The sequence below is a fragment of the Lepisosteus platostomus genome, chromosome 5 (genome assembly GCF_059453375.1).
Source record: "Lepisosteus platostomus isolate fLepPlt1 chromosome 5, fLepPlt1.hap1, whole genome shotgun sequence".
Lineage (NCBI taxonomy): Eukaryota > Metazoa > Chordata > Actinopteri > Semionotiformes > Lepisosteidae > Lepisosteus > Lepisosteus platostomus.
The window spans coordinates 47,009,553-47,024,650 of record NC_142615.1 but is presented as its reverse complement, the minus strand read 5'-3'; the positions used below and the strand labels follow the sequence as shown (position 1 = coordinate 47,024,650).

The 15,098-nt window shown below is 50.0% G+C and overlaps 3 non-coding genes and 4 pseudogenes across 3 annotated transcripts; all 7 read left to right on the top strand.

Annotated features, from left to right (window-relative positions):
* The first annotated feature begins 253 nt into the window (after window positions 1-253).
* LOC148667564 (5S ribosomal RNA) lies at window positions 254-372 on the top strand (annotated as a pseudogene).
* Window positions 373-909: 537 nt separating this feature from the next.
* On the top strand, window positions 910-1,028 carry LOC148667563 (5S ribosomal RNA). The gene has a single exon (XR_015938014.1). It is a non-coding gene; the product is annotated as a 5S ribosomal RNA (ribosomal RNA).
* A 537-nt stretch (window positions 1,029-1,565) lies between these two features.
* LOC148667562 (5S ribosomal RNA) lies at window positions 1,566-1,684 on the top strand. The gene has a single exon (XR_015938494.1). It is a non-coding gene; the product is annotated as a 5S ribosomal RNA (ribosomal RNA).
* A 537-nt stretch (window positions 1,685-2,221) lies between these two features.
* Window positions 2,222-2,340, top strand: LOC148667561 (5S ribosomal RNA; annotated as a pseudogene).
* A 538-nt stretch (window positions 2,341-2,878) lies between these two features.
* LOC148667560 (5S ribosomal RNA) lies at window positions 2,879-2,997 on the top strand. Its single transcript, XR_015937260.1, has one exon. It is a non-coding gene; the product is annotated as a 5S ribosomal RNA (ribosomal RNA).
* Window positions 2,998-3,534: 537 nt separating this feature from the next.
* LOC148667559 (5S ribosomal RNA) lies at window positions 3,535-3,653 on the top strand (annotated as a pseudogene).
* A 536-nt stretch (window positions 3,654-4,189) lies between these two features.
* LOC148667558 (5S ribosomal RNA) lies at window positions 4,190-4,308 on the top strand (annotated as a pseudogene).
* The last annotated feature ends 10,790 nt before the right edge of the window (window positions 4,309-15,098 follow it).

Below are 15,098 nucleotides of genomic sequence, written 5' to 3'. Positions count from 1 at the left end.
CCACAGAGCTCAGATGTCAAAGCACACCAGCAGCTCTCCACAGCGATCCTCTATAGCGCCCTTTCTCCCGCAGCTCCGTCCTCATTGGAAGGAAGCAAGAGTGAAAGGCTGAAGTGAAATAGAGCGGGGACGAAGGCAGTGAAGAGAGAGAACGTGGGAAGAAGAGAAAAACGCAAGGGAAAAAAAGCAGCGTCGTAAAAGAGGTGACGGAGCTGTCCTCTCAATAAGAAGGGTGCCAGCGAGCGTCGCTCTCGCTTACGGCCACACCCCCTTGAGCACGCCTGATCTCGTCTCATCTCGGAAGCTAAACAGGGATGGGCCTGGTTAGTACTTGGATGGGAGACCGCCTGGGAATACCAGGTGCTGTAAGCTTTTAAGCGCAGGAGGCGCCCTATCCCCGCTCGCTCGCTCATTCCCCTGTTCACACGTGCAGTGCGGCTTGTCCGTCTGTTTATTTGTCAGCTTTGGCAAGACACGGGTGCTTGTGTATTAGCGTGAGCGTTTTATATTCTGATCAGGAACAGTTTTACAAGTCCGCAAAGGATCGAGGAAGGGTTTATCGCCAGCTGAAAAGAGACACAGCGCTTCGGCTGTGGAGACTTGTTCGGCTGGCGTTCGGAGAGTCGCGTTTTTCAGAATTGTATTGAGATCGTTTTCCACAGAGCTCAGATGTCAAAGCACAGCAGCAGCTCTCCACAGCGATCCTCTATAGCGCCCTTTCTCCCGCAGCTCCGTCCTCATTGGAAGGAAGCAAGAGTGAAAGGCTGAAGTGAAATAGAGCGGGGACGAAGGCAGTGAAGAGAGAGAACGTGGGAAGAAGAGAAAAACGCAAGGGAAAAAAAGCTGCGTCGTAAAAGAGGTGACGGAGCTGTCCTCTCAATAAGAAGGGTGCCAGCGAGCCTTCCTCTTGCTTATGGCCACACCCCCTTGAGCACGCCTGATCTCATCTGATCTCGGAAGCTAAACAGGGATGGGCCTGGTTAGTACTTGGATGGGAGACCGCCTGGGAATACCAGGTGCTGTAAGCTTTTAAGCGCAGGAGGCGCCCTATCCCCGCTCGCTCGCTCATTCCCCTGTTCACACGTGCAGTGCGGCTTGTCCGTCTGTTTATTTGACAGCTTTGGCGAGACACGGGTGCTTGTGTATTAGCGTGAGCGTTTTATATTCTGATCAGGAACAGTTTTACAAGTCCGCAAAGGATCGAGGAAAGGTTTATCGCCAGCTGAAAAGAGACACAGCGCTTCGGCTGTGGAGACTTGATCGGCTGGCGTTCGGAGAGTCGCGTTTTTCAGAATTGTATTGAGATCGTTTTCCACAGAGCTCAGATGTCAAAGCACAGCAGCAGCTCTCCACAGCGATCCTCTATAGCGCCCTTTCTCCCGCAGCTCCGTCCTCATTGGAAGGAAGCAAGAGTGAAAGGCTGAAGTGAAATAGAGCGGGGACGAAGGCAGTGAAGAGAGAGAACGTGGGAAGAAGAGAAAAACGCAAGGGAAAAAAAGCAGCGTCGTAAAAGAGGTGACGGAGCTGTCCTCTCAATAAGAAGGGTGCCAGCGAGCCTCGCTCTCGCTTATGGCCACACCCCCTTGAGCATGCCTGATCTCGTCTGATCTCGGAAGCTAAACAGGGTTGGGCCTGGTTAGTACTTGGATGGGAGACCGCCTGGGAATACCAGGTGCTGTAAGCTTTTAAGCGCAGGAGGCGCCCTATCCCCGCTCGCTCGCTCATTCCCCTGTTCACACGTGCAGTGCGGCTTGTCCGTCTGTTTATTTGTCAGCTTTGGCGAGACACGGGTGCTTGTGTATTAGCGTGAGCGTTTTTTATTCTGATCAGGAACAGTTTTACAAGTCCGCAAAGGATCGAGGAAAGGTTTATCGCCAGCTGAAAAGAGACACAGCGCTTCGGCTGTGGAGACTTGTTCGGCTGGCGTTCGGAGAGTCGCGTTTTTCAGAATTGTATTGAGATCGTTTTCCACAGAGCTCAGATGTCAAAGCACACCAGCAGCTCTCCACAGCGATCCTCTATAGCGCCCTTTCTCCCGCAGCTCCGTCCTCATTGGAAGGAAGCAAGAGTGAAAGGCTGAAGTGAAATAGAGCGGGGACGAAGGCAGTGAAGAGAGAGAACGTGGGAAGAAGAGAAAAACGCAAGGGAAAAAAAGCAGCGTCGTAAAAGAGGTGACGGAGCTGTCCTCTCAATAAGAAGGGTGCCAGCGAGCGTCGCTCTCGCTTACGGCCACACCCCCTTGAGCACGCCTGATCTCGTCTCATCTCGGAAGCTAAACAGGGATGGGCCTGGTTAGTACTTGGATGGGAGACCGCCTGGGAATACCAGGTGCTGTAAGCTTTTAAGCGCAGGAGGCGCCCTATCCCCGCTCGCTCGCTCATTCCCCTGTTCACACGTGCAGTGCGGCTTGTCCGTCTGTTTATTTGTCAGCTTTGGCAAGACACGGGTGCTTGTGTATTAGCGTGAGCGTTTTATATTCTGATCAGGAACAGTTTTACAAGTCCGCAAAGGATCGAGGAAGGGTTTATCGCCAGCTGAAAAGAGACACAGCGCTTCGGCTGTGGAGACTTGTTCGGCTGGCGTTCGGAGAGTCGCGTTTTTCAGAATTGTATTGAGATCGTTTTCCACAGAGCTCAGATGTCAAAGCACAGCAGCAGCTCTCCACAGCGATCCTCTATAGCGCCCTTTCTCCCGCAGCTCCGTCCTCATTGGAAGGAAGCAAGAGTGAAAGGCTGAAGTGAAATAGAGCGGGGACGAAGGCAGTGAAGAGAGAGAACGTGGGAAGAAGAGAAAAACGCAAGGGAAAAAAAGCAGCGTCGTAAAAAGAGGTGACGGAGCTGTCCTCTCAATAAGAAGGGTGCCAGCGAGCCTCGCTCTCGCTTATGGCCACACCCCCTTGAGCACGCCTGATCTCGTCTGATCTCGGAAGCTAAACAGGGTTGGGCCTGGTTAGTACTTGGATGGGAGACCGCCTGGGAATACCAGGTGCTGTAAGCTTTTAAGCGCAGGAGGCGCCCTATCCCCGCTCGCTCGCTCATTCCCCTGTTCACACGTGCAGTGCGGCTTGTCCGTCTGTTTATTTGTCAGCTTTGGCAAGACACGGGTGCTTGTGTATTAGCGTGAGCGTTTTATATTCTGATCAGGAACAGTTTTACAAGTCCGCAAAGGATCGAGGAAAGGTTTATCGCCAGCTGAAAAGAGACACAGCGCTTCGGCTGTGGAGACTTGTTCAGCTGGCGTTCGGAGAGTCGCGTTTTTCAGAATTGTATTGAGATCGTTTTCCACAGAGCTCAGATGTCAAAGCACAGCAGCAGCTCTCCACAGCGATCCTCTATAGCGCCCTTTCTCCCGCAGCTCCGTCCTCATTGGAAGGAAGCAAGAGTGAAAGGCTGAAGTGAAATAGAGCGGGGACGAAGGCAGTGAAGAGAGAGAACGTGGGAAGAAGAGAAAAACGCAAGGGAAAAAAAGCAGCGTCGTAAAAGAGGTGACGGAGCTGTCCTCTCAATAAGAAGGGTGCCAGCGAGCCTTGCTCTCGCTTACGGCCACACCCCCTTGAGCACTCCTGATCTCATCTGATCTCGGAGGCTAAACAGGGATGGTCCTGGTTAGTACTTGGATGGGAGACCGCCTGGGAATACCAAGTGCTGTAAGCTTTTAAGCGCTGGAGGCGCCCTATCCCCGCTCGCTCGCTCATTCCCCTGTTCACACGTGTAGTGCGGCTTGTCCTTCTGTTTATTTTCAGCTTTGGCGAGACACGGGTGCTTGTGTATTAGCATGAGCGTTTTTTATTCTGATCATGAACAGTTTTACAAGTCCGCAAAGGATCGAGGAAAGGTTTATCGCCAGCTGAAAAGAGACACAGCGCTTCGGCTGTGGAGACTTGTTCGGCTGGCGTTCGGAGAGTCGCGTTTTTCAGAATTGTATTGAGATCGTTTTCCACAGAGCTCAGATGTCAAAGCACAGCAGCAGCTCTCCACAGCGATCCTCTATAGCGCCCTTTCTCCCACAGCTCCGTCCTCATTGGAAGGAAGCAAGAGTGAAAGGCTGAAGTGAAATAGAGCGGGGACGAAGGCAGTGAAGAGAGAGAACGTGGGAAGAAGAGAAAAACGCAAGGGAAAAAAAGCAGCGTCGTAAAAGAGGTGACGGAGCTGTCCTCTCAATAAGAAGGGTGCCAACGAGCCTTGCTCTCGCTTATGGCTGCACCCCCTTGAGCACGCCTGATCTCGTCTGATCTCGGAAGCTAAACAGGGATGGTCCTGGTTAGTACTTGGATGGGAGACCGCCTGGGAATACCAGGTGCTGCAAGCTTTTAAGCGCAGGAGGTGCCCTATCCCCGCTCGCTCGCTCATTCCCCTGTTCACATGCGCAGTGTGGCTTGTCCGTCTGTTTATTTGTCAGCTTTGGCGAGACACGGGTGCTTGTGTATTAGCGTGAGCGTTTTTTATTCTGATCATGAACAGTTTTACAAGTCCGCAAAGGATCGAGGAAAGGTTTATCGCCAGCTGAAAAGAGACACAGCGCTTCGGCTGTGGAGACTTTATTAATAAGGCCCCTCAGTAGTTGAGATCTCTGTTATACCCATGTAGAAACATGCAATCAGCATGTTATTGCTGAAGCAATAGTCACAACATTATTCCACACCTGGGTGAGAGGCGGGTTATGATGACAGTCATGCTTTCTACACCTTATACTGAGCTCAGAAATGGACCAAGCGGACATCTCACGAGCAGATCCCTCCGCGTATAAGAAAGGCAACTTGTCTCAGCAAAAATACCACGGATTCACATCCAAAATATGATAAAAAGGCAAAAACCCCACACTTGGAATGCAAACGTACCCTAAAAAGGAAACACGGTTTTAAAACCAACTTGATTTTCCCCTGGAGAAACCTTTTTATGGACACACATCGCATCTATTACACATGTAGAACTAAATATAAAGATAAAACTTAATATAAGAAGTCATGACATATCACACATGACGAAGTCTGGTCCAGAATAAACAGTTTACACTGACCCACCTTTATTTACCCTGGTCACTCACTTCTATTAACTATTTAACTGGGTAACAAATTAATATTTGTTTCAATTTGGGATCTACACCTGGGAGCCCTGAAATGTTGGCCAGAGGGGAGAAGCTGATATTCAGACGTGAGAATATATTTAAAAAAAGGATCTGATGTTGTTTTTCACCTGTCTAATCAAAGCTTGTTCAAAAATTATCTGATTATAGGACACACGAGTTTATAATCATACTCATTCCACTTTTTAAACCCGTATATATGCACAATATGAAACGTATATACACTAAATCTCACGTGTGACTCCCATAATATACATTTCTTTACGAAAATTAGGAACACTTACTACAATTATCAACCCCCCATGACGAGGCAATATTTCATACCTTTGTTTCTTTGTGGGTTCAAAGTTCTGTCCTGTCGTTTCACACGTAATGTTTTGGTAGTTATCTCAATTTTCCTTTGCAATTATCTCCAAGATCATCATCAACTTTTTGTAAAACGCTATGCACAACTGATATTTAAAGAAAGTCCTGTACCAAAACGTCTTCGTAGGGAAAGACAACTTTTTTTTCCTTATGTTAGTCGCTACACGGTTACTCAAAAAATCCATTCACCGCTTTTAAAAAAAAAGTTTCGTTTTTTACTGTGGTTCACTGACATTTCTGTCACAATTCTGAGGGACCCCAAATAAAATTCACTTGCCGGTATAAAGACGCCGGCGAGGATAAGACAGGTATCGAGCCACCTGCGTATCTAGCGGACGTTTAAAATAAAAAAATGGCGTGTAATGTTGCGAAGGGCTACTGTTTTTTTTATAGTTTGTCGATTGTAAGGGACGTGGGCCGCGACAGAAATACTGGACGGGGTGGGAAAAGGTTTATTGATGGTTTATTGTACCGCAACGGTCACAATTGACTCACCAGCAAAGATGGCGCCGAGGCCACATCGACTCCCTCCCGCCCTGCCTCGCACCGAAGCTCGAGCTGCGGAGCGCGACGCCAAACCGCCGGTCCACGGGCGCGGGCGCCGGACATAGACGTCATAAACCCTTCCGAGGCGCAGGAATTATAGATCACTGTAGTTTCTTCTGGACCTGGGTTAGGGACAGTGTGCCCTCCGTGAGAGTCTTCTGAGGAAGCCAGTGTCTCATGGGTGTCCAGGCTTCGTACCATCTGTCCATCACAGGACACACAGACACACACACTCACACACCCTGGACAGGACACCAGTCCATCACAGGACACACACACACCCTAGAGAGGACACCAGTCCATCACAGGACACACACACACTCACACACCCTGGACAGGACACCAGTCACTCACAGGACACACACACACACTCACACACCCTGAACAGGACACCAGTCCCTCACAGGACACACACTCACACACCCTGAACAGGACACCAGTCCCTCACAGGACACACTCACACAACCTGGATAGGACACTAGTCCCTCACAGGACACTCAGACACACACACTCACACACCCTGGACAGGAACCAGTCCATCACATGACAAACACACACTCACTCACACACCCTGGACAGGACAGCACTCCATCACAGGACACACACACACCAGGGCCAGTTTTCCCAGAAGCCAATTAGCCCAAAAGCCTGTCTTTGGACCCGGAGAACACAGGGAGAACATGCAGACTCCACACAGACAGTCCCCCCCCCGGGTCCAGACCCGAGCCCGGAGCCCCCCCGCGCTGAACCCCTCCGTACAGACGGCCGCACACAGCTCCGTTGTTCCCGATTCCCGAGGTGATCTGTTGAAAGAAGCCGGTGTGTTGCCTCCAGGTGACATTTCCTACTGGAGTCAGGACAGGAGGCTCTTCTGTACACAGAAGGGGGTGGGGAACAAGCCGCCCAGCCCTGTGGTTGAAGCCGATACCCCGGCTTCTCTCCAGACACAGCTGGGTGAGCTCCTCCAGTCAGTACAGGGGGCTCTACTGTACACAGAGGGTGGCGGGGGTGTGGAACAACTCCTTTGTTCGGGGCCTTGGGGCATTCTTGTTGTGAAAGGTGCTATATAAAAAAACTGAATTGAAATTGAATCTTACAGGTTTGGGTTTTTCGGAGATCTTGTCAGAGATCTTGTCTGACATGCCATTTCAAAACCGTAACGACACTCCTCACGTCCGAGCGCCGCCGGTCTGTGACGTAACGTATGCTTACACAACCATGACGGTTTCATCATGGACAGCACGAAAGCCCGAAAAGTGGTTGACGTTTTAATTTGGCAATGCCACGATGGATCCCAGTTTTTTTTTTTATTTTGGGGGCCAAAGAGGACAAAAAAGGAAACGTCTGGAGGTGGATCGATGGTCATCTCTGCGGTTGTTCTGATGTTCTGGAAAAAACAAAACAAAAAAAAAACGGCTCGCTTGCCCGGTCGTGTAGTGTTTCCACACCCCACGCAAATCAACTTCTCTTCGCCCCCGGGGGCTCGTCGCCCGCCGCACCCCTCTCACGTGATAGGGGCTTCCCCCGGCTGTGACGTACTTACCCTACCCCCTTTTCCGCCAACGTCATACCGAAGGTCGTGCTTCGGGCCGCGGCGATGTTGACGGACTGTCTTGTAGCGTGAGAAGGGTTTAAATTTCGACTTAAGGAGTTGGCCATCGTTATATTTCGCGAGGTATCATACGGGGGGAAAAAGAACATTTATATTTACCAACCTACTAGTAATACTGGGTGGATGTCACGTTCCCCAAAGTTCAGTGCCTCTCTCTAATAAAGTAGAAACGCGACATTAAACTCCGTTCGAAACGGGAGAAATCACCAGGACACGATACAACTGACGTCCGGAAAAGAAAAAAAGAACTCCTATTCCCATTTGTAATGACCCCGTCGTGTTTTTCCCGGTGTGCGCTTATCTTTCGGAGACCGTTTCTCTCTGGTGTTGTTTTGCTGTTGGAATAAATGCCGAGGTGACCCTTCTGTGTGGAGTCTGCGTGTTCTCTCCAGCGGGTCGTTTCCTCCACCGCAGGGGCTGGTCGAACCGGGGTCTCCCAATCGTCACAGAAGTGTGTGTCGTTTTGGGTGGTGGTGGGGGGGTGCATCGGGGATACTGCGCCCCGAGGGGGTGACCTCTCACCTTACTCCGGACGAAGGGAGAAGACCTGTACCTTCACGAGTCCGGGTTGTGAAAACTTCTTCTGGCAGTTCAAAACGTTTCGAAGAGACTACAGCGCTACCCTGTTTTCCATTTCTATCGTATATTATTAGACAGTCATAAGTATCTGTACTGATCACAGAGTCCCCCTCTCACTGCCAGGACTGAAGCCCAGTGCAGCACGAATAATAATAATAATTATTAAGTCTGGACTCTCCACTCAGAGCTCCTCCCAGGTCAGGGGGATCCCCTCCAGCCCCCCCAGTGTGCAGCCCCTACCTGGATGATGCTCCAGTCCGCTCAGCACACAGCAGCTCTCAGTGGGGAGGAGAGCAGAGGGATGGAGCCAGTTCAGAGAGGGGGGTGATACGGAGGCCATGATGGGTCAAGACCAGGGGGGGAATCAGGCCAAGACACTGGGATAACACCCCTACTCTTCTCCAGAAACACCCCGGGATTGTTAACGAGCACAGAGAGTCAGGACCCCGGTTTTACGTCTCATCCGAAGGACGGCGCCTGTTTACAGTCCAGTGTCCCCCGTCACTATACTGGGGCATCAGGACCCACACAGACTGCAGGGTGAGAGCGCCCCCTGCTGGCCCTACTCACACCTCTCCCAGCAGCAACCTTAGGGGGGGGGGGGGGGAGGAAAAAAAACAAAAGCTAAACAGATTTTTTTTAAAAAATGTTTATTGATGCTTAACAAAAGGTCATCAGTCCAGTCTGGGGCCCCTCAGCTTCAGTCCAGTCTGGGGCCCCTCAGCATCGGTCCAGCACAGACTGGGGTCCCTCAGCTTCGGTCCAGTCTGGGGTCCCTCAGCTTCGGTCCAGCACAGACTGGGGTCCCTCAGCTTCGGTCCAGTCTGGTGTCTCTCAGCTCCGGTCCAGTCCAGTCTGGTGTCCCTAGGCTGCAGTCCAGTCGTCTGGTGTCCCTCAGCTCCGGTCCAGTCCAATTCAGTCCAGTCCAGTCCAGTCCAGATCTTAGCAGGCACAGAACCAGGAAAGGAACCTGGAAAGAATATTGTTATTGCAGGTGTGAGGGACACAGACACAGACGTCACCATGACATCAAACAGCAAGAGGAGACTCCTCCTTGAATCACAGACAAGACCGGGCGGCGCCCCCCTGTCTGCTCACCTGCACCTCCTCTTCCTCTTCTTGTCCTTCCCGGCAGCCTGCTCCTCCTCTCCCTCGCTCTTCCTCTCCTGACCCACGGTCTCCGCCGCCTCCATCGGCTCGTCCTGATCATCTGTCTCCACCGACACGCAGCTCAGGGAGTTTAAAAAGACGCACCAGCGCTTCTGAAGCAGAGACAGGAGAGTCATGTTAAGAGTCGGACTGGACACTCCAGGACATGAACACTGCACTGAGAGAGAGAGGGGTTCATACAGACACACTGACTGGACACTGGACAGGAGTAAAGAGAGGATCAGAGCATTACCCACCTTCTTTTTCTTCTGTCTCACAGGAGGTGGTGATTGGACCTCCTCCAGCTGGAGTCCGAGGAGGGAGAGAGGGGGCAGGAGAGGGACAGCACAGGGAGAGAAAGAGAGAGACAGGTGAGTCAAGTGTCCCAAGAGTACAGAGACTCTGCTGAGATCACACTCGCAGTGAGTGACACCGACACTAACCAGCCTCAGGACAGCACTGCTAGAGCACCACAACCCAGACTCAACCACATCACAGCACAGATCAAACAGCAATATCTCACACATTGGGACACACACACACAAACACAACATAAACTGGAATGCTACAGAACCTTAAACAGACAATACACACTAGCTGAATATTTGACCAAAATAAAAAATAACAAACAGAAACAGACCCTGACGAAGTACAGGCTCAGTGACCACAACTTGGCCATAGAAACTGGGCGACACAGGCAGACCTGGCTGCCCAGAGAGGACAGGCTGTGCTCCCACTGCCAGCGGGGAGAAATAGAGACAGAGGTGCACTTCCTACTGCACTGTGACAGATACTCTGGGATTAGAGAAACATTCTTCCCGAAATTCAGAAATCTAATCCCAGAGTTCCCACACCTGCCAGAATCACAACGGGTCCCAATCCTACTGGGAGAGGGAGGAGGGAACTCAGTTGATCTGGCAGCCCAGTATGTGATCTCCTGTCACAGCCTGAGGAACAGTGAGTCTGTCTCCCAATAATGCTCCAGCCGCCTACAGTATATGTCAATATTTTATAATATGTCTTTGTTGTAAATGTCTGTAACATGTCTGCTTTACGCAGAGAGTGGCGGGGGTTGGATGTAAAGGCCTGACGATACCGCATTACGCAGAGAGTGGAGGGGTGGGATGTCAGGGCCTGACGACACTGCTTTATGCAGAGAATGGAGGGGTGGGTATCAGGGCCATACGACACTTCTTTATTCAGAGAGTGGAGGGGGTGGGATGTCAGGGCTAGATGACACTGCTTTACACAGAGAGTGGAGAGGTGGGTGTCAAGGCTATACGACAGTGCTTTCCGCAGAGAGTGGTGGGGGTGTGATGTCAGGGCCATAGGACAGTGCTTTACACAGAGAGTGGCGGGGCTAGGATGTCAGGGCCATATGACACTGCTTTACACAGAGAGTGGTGGGGGTGGGATGTCAGGGCTTGACGACACTGCTTTATGCAGAGAGTGGAGGGGTGGGATGTTAGGGCTATACGACAGTGCTTTCGGCAGAGAGTGGTGGGGGTGTGATGTCAGGGCCATACGACACTTCTTTACGCAGGGAGTGGCAGGGGTGGGATGTCAGGGCCTGACGATACTACTTTACACAGTTAGTGGTGGGGATGGGATGTCAGGGCCATACGACACTTCTTTATGCAAAAAATGGAGGGGTGGGTGTCAGGGCTAAATGACAGTGCTTTCCGCAGAGAGTGGTGGGGGTGTGATGTCAGGGCCATACAGCAGTGCTTTACACAGAGAGTGGTGGGGGAGTGATGTCAGGGCCATACGACAGTGCTTTACACAGAGAGTGGCGGGGGAGGGATGTCAGGGCTTGACAACACTGCTTTATGTAGAGAGTGGAGGGGAGGGTTTCAGGGCCATAAAACACTGCTTTATGCAGAGAGTGGAGGGATTGGTGTCAGGGCCATATGACACTACTTTACACAGAGAGTGGTGGGAGTGGGATGTCAGGCCCTGACGATACTACTTTACGTAGACAGTGGCAGGGGTGGGATGTCAGGGCCTGACGACACTGCTTTATTCAAAGAGTGGAGGGGTGGGTGTCAGGGCTATACGACAGTGCTTAATGCAGAGAGTGGAGGGTTGGGTGTCAGGGCTATACGACAGTGCTTTCCGCAGAGAGTGGTGGGGGTGTGATGTCAGAGCCATACGACACTTCTTTACGCAGGGAGTGGCAGGGGTGGGATGTCAGGGCCTGACGATACTTATTTACGCAGAGAGTGGCAGGGGTGGGATGTCAGGGCCTGAAGATACTGCTTTTCTCAGAGAGCGGAGGAGGTGGGATACGACCTCTCAGTGGGGCCAGCAGGGGGCACTCACCCTGCGGTCTGTGTGGGTCTTAATGCCCCAGTGTAGAGACGGGGGACACGATCTGGCCCACCAGCAACGAGCAGGTTACCAGATCTAGACAAAGGGAGCAACTCTTAGTCGTATGAGCTTAGTCACACATTGCAGCGATTAAAAAAACAAAACAAACATATTATGTCTGTTACTAACGACTTTTTTTTCCTACATTGAAAGTCACTTTCCCGGGTGATTTTCTAGCATGACTGGGGCTCTTCATTTCTCCTCGGTGTCTCATCGCGGGCGGATTTGAAACAGACCACAGAAGGTGGTCACACACTATATTATTATTTAGAGACAGGCTCACTGTCTGTATCTCAGGCTGGGACAGTAAATCACACTGTATTATTATTATTAATATTATTGAGAGTCTGGCTCACTGTTCCCCAGGCTGGGACAGGAGATCACATACTGTATTATTATTGATTGACAGGCTCACTGTTCCTCAGGCTGGGACAGGAGATCACACACTGTATTATTATTGAGAGACAGGCTCACTGTCTGTTCCTCAGGCTGGGACAGAGGATCCCACACTGTATTATTATTATTGAGAGACAGGCTTACTCTCTGTTCCTCAAGCTGAGACAGGACATCACATACTATATTATTATTGATTGACAGGCTCACTGTTCCTCAGGCTGGGACAGGAGATCACACACTGTATTATTATTATTGAGAGACAGGCTCACTGTCTGTTCCTCAGGCTGGGACAGAGGATCACACACTGTATTATTATTATTTAGAGAGAGGCTCACTGTCTGTTCCTCAGAGTTGGACAGGAGATCCCACACTGAATTATTATTATTGAGAGACAGGCTCACTGTCTGTTCCTCAGGCTGGGACAGAGGATCACACACTGTATTATTATTATAGAGAGACAGGCTCACTGTATGTTCCCCAGGCTGGGTCAGGAGATTACACACTGTATTATTATTATTGAGAGACAGGCTCACTGTCTGTTCCCCAGGCTGGGACAGGAGATAACACTGTATTATTATTGAGAGACAAACTCACTGTCTGTTCTTCAGGCTGGGACAGTAGGTCACACTGTATTATTATTATTATTGAGAGTCTGGCTCACTGTTCCCCAGGCTGGGACAGGAGATCCCACACTGTATTATTATTATTTAGAGACAGACTCACTGTTTGTTCCTCAGGCTGGGACAGGAGATCACACACTGTATTATTATTATTGAGAGAGAGGCTTACTCTCTGTTCCTCAGGGGGAGACAGGACATCACATACTGTATTATTATTGATTGACAGGCTCATTGTTCCTCAGGCTGGGACAGGAGATCAGACACTGTATTATTATTATTATAGTGAGACAGGCTCACTGTATATTCCCCAGGCTGGGACAGGAGGTCATATATTATATTATTATTATAGAGAGACAGGCTCACTGTATGTTCCACAAGCTGAGACAGGAATTCACACTGTATTATTATTATTGAGAGACAGACTCGCTATCTTTTCCTCAGTCTGGGACAGTTGGTCACATACTGTATTATTATTATTGAGAGACAGTCTCACTGTTCCTCATGCTGGGACAGTAGATCACACTGTATTATTATTACTGAGAGTCTGGCTCACTGTTCCCCTGGCTGGGACAGGAGATCACACACTGTATTATTATTATTGAGAGACAGGCTTACTCTCTGTTCCACAGGCTGAGACAGGACATCACATATTGTATTATTATTATTGATTGACAGGCTCACTGTTCCTCAGGCTGGGACAGGAGATAACACACTGTATTATTATTATTGAGAGACGGGCTCACTGTCTGTTCCTCTGGCTGGGACAGAGGATCACACACTGTATTATTTTTATTGAGAGACAGGCTCACTCTCTGTTCCTCAGGCTGGGACAGGAGATCACACACTGTATTATTATTATTGACAGATAGGCTGACTGTCTGTTCCTCAGAATGGGACAGGAGATCACACATTGTATTACTATTATTGACAGATAGGCTCACTGTGTCTTCGCTTGGGCTTGAACAGGAGATCACACACTGGATTATTATTATTGAGAGACAGGCTCACTGTCTTTTCCTCAGGCTGGGACAGGAGGACATACACTGTATTATTATTATTGAGAGACAGTCTCACTGTCTGTTCCTCAGGCTGGAGCAGGAGATCACATACTGTAATATTATTATTGATTGACAGGCACACTGTTCCTCAGGCTGGGACAGGAGATTGCACCCTGTATTATTATTATTGACAGATAGGCACACTGTGTCGTCGTTTGGGCTGGGACAGGAGATCACACACTGTATTATTATTACTGAGAGAGAGGCTCACTGTCTGTTCCTCATGCTGGGACAAGAGATCACACACTGTATTATTATTATTGAGAGACAGGCTCACTGTCTGTTCCTCAGGCTGGGACAGGAGATCACACACTGTATTATTAGTATTGAGAGACAGGCTCTCTGTCTGTTCCTCAGGCTGGGACAAGAGATCACACACTGTATTATTATTATTGTGAAACAGGCTCACGGTTTTTTTTCCCGGGCTGGGAGAGAAGATCACACTGTATTATTATTATTATTGAGAGTCTGGCTCACTGTTCCCCAGGCTGGGACAGGAGATCCCACACTATATTATTATTATTGAGAGACATGCTCACTGTTTGTTCCTCAGACTGGGACAGGACATCCCACACTGTATTACTATTATTGACAGATAGGCTCACTGTGTCTTCGCTTGGGCTTGAACAGGAGATCACACACTGGACGCGGAGCCGATCATTTGCAATTGGGCTGTGCCGACAGACCAGGACGAGCTCTGTCGGCTCAAAAGCAGCGCAGGACCTGCAAGAACAACAGAAAGCTTAGCATCCAGCGGGGGCTTCTTAGTGAGCCCAAGATCTCATCAAGAATCGGCTCCAGCAACAGGGCTGGGCGCATTGTTCCATTCTCCGACCACTCTCGGTGTAAACAAGTCCCTCCTGGTCTCTGCTTGAATTGCACTTTCCTGCGTTTGCTTTGGTGTAACTGGCTTCCCCTGCATGGGCGAATGTGTAGAAGATCCTTAGTAAGTCATTGAAGAAAACCGAGAAGAGGTCGGAGTGGCCTCTGTCCTTCATCAACGATCCAGTCAGGCAGTACTCCTCTGTAAAGCGCCGTTCGTTCACATCGATTGGCTTTTTTTTGCCTTCATTCGTACAAGTAGTAAAAGCAGACGCCCTTATTCTGCCGTGACTCGGTTGCGGCTACAATGCAAAGTACTGACCACTATACGATCACGGCGAGTTACCGAGACACACGTGGCAGGGCGGAAAAGGCTGTGCTCTCTTCGTGTGACATAATTCGGAAAAGTCCTGACGTTGCATTTCAACTGAGCCCCAGTATACATCGACCCTTCGACACTCTGAGTGACAACTCTCTTGCGTGTGTTCTCATATTTAT